The 1,681-nt window shown below is 39.2% G+C and overlaps 1 pseudogene; it reads left to right on the forward strand.

Moving 5' to 3' along the window:
• The first annotated feature begins 993 nt into the window (after window positions 1-993).
• On the forward strand, window positions 994-1,479 carry LOC102816818 (annotated as a pseudogene).
• The last annotated feature ends 202 nt before the right edge of the window (window positions 1,480-1,681 follow it).

The raw sequence follows: 1,681 nt of genomic DNA on the forward strand, positions 1-1,681 counted from the left end.
ATCAATTCTTCTACGGTCTTCCTTATTCACTGTCCACCTTTTGCATGCATATGTGGTTACTGAAAATACCATGGTCAGGCACACCTTAGTCCTCAAGATGACATCTTTGCTCTTCAACACTTTAAAAAGGTCTTGTGTAGCAGATTTGCCTAATGCAATACATTGTTTGATTTCTTGGCTACTTCTTCCATGAGTGTTGATGGCTGGTCCAACAAAAATGAAGTCCTTGACAACTCCAATCTTGTCTCCATTGATAAGAATGTTGTTTATTGGTCTAGTGATGAGGATTTTTGTTTTCTTGACATTAAGATGCAATTCATACTGAAGGCTGTGCTCTTTGATTTCATCAGTAAATATTTTAAGTCCTCTTCACTTTCAGCAAGCAAGGTTGTATCATCTGCATATTGCAGGTTGTAAATGCTTCTTTCTTCAATCCTGATGTCACATTTTTCTTCAAATAACCCAGCTTCTTGTATTATTTGCTCAGCATGCAGGTCGAGTAAATATGGTGAAAGACTACAACCTTGTTGCACACCTTTTTAAATTTTAAACCCTTCAGTGTGCCCATGTTCTGTTATAAAAACTGTCCTTTGGTCCATGCACAGATGCTTCATGGGCACAATTAAGTCTTTCAGAATACTCATACTTCACAATGTAATCCATAGCTTGTCGTGATCCACAGAATCAAAAGCCTTTGCGTAGTCAATAAAGCACAGGTAAATATCTTTCTGATATTCTTTATTTTCAGCCAAGATCCATCAGACATCAGTGTTATCCCTCATTCCACATTCTCTTCTGAAGTTGGCTTGAACCTATGGTAGTTCTCAGTCAATGTATGATTGCAGCTCTTACTGTATTACGTTTAGTAAAACTTTACTTGCAAACTGCCATCTCGTGTCCCCACATGTGTGCGCCTAATCTCAGCTGGCCTGCCAAAGACCCCCTGAGCACCACCCCTAGTCCCCAGCGCAGCCCCATTTCCACTTTGACAAGATGAAAGAAAGCATCCTGAATCATGAAAAATTCGCCAAACTGCAGGCACAAGTGCTCATTGGTGGAAAAGGAACTGCTCACAGAAAGAAGAAGGTGGTTCATAGAACAGCCACAACAGATGATAAAAAACTTTAGTTTTCCTTAAAGAAATTGGGGTAAATAATCCCTCTGATATTGAAGAGGTGAATATGTTCACAAAGCAAGGAACAGCGAGCCACTTTAACAATCCTAAAGTTCAGGCATCTCTGGCAGCCAAAACTCACCATTACTGGCCACACTGAGACAAGGCAGCTAACAGAACTGTTCCCCTGCATCTGAAACCAGCTTGTTACAGACAGTCTGACTAGTTTAAGAAGACTGGCTGAAGCTCTGCCCAAACAATCTGTGGATGGAAAAGCACTACTTGCTACTAGAGAGCATGATGATGATGAAATTCCAGATCTTATGGAAAATTTTGATGAGGCATCCAAGAATGAGGCTAACTGATAGAGTTAGCATCTGAGGAAGATAAAACTTGAAGAAGTTACTTGGAGCTACTGTTTTATATTATGATTCCTTTTTCAATTTGTTTTGTTTACAGATCCAATAAAATCTAGATCTGTAATATTTTGAAGCCCAAACTCTTTGGACATTGCAGCTTTTTTCAGTTTTTGCTTATACATAATTCATTCTTTGCAGCCAATTACAC

This window comes from Chrysochloris asiatica, unplaced genomic scaffold, assembly GCF_000296735.1.
Source record: "Chrysochloris asiatica unplaced genomic scaffold, ChrAsi1.0 scaffold00217, whole genome shotgun sequence".
Classification (NCBI taxonomy): domain Eukaryota; kingdom Metazoa; phylum Chordata; class Mammalia; order Afrosoricida; family Chrysochloridae; genus Chrysochloris; species Chrysochloris asiatica.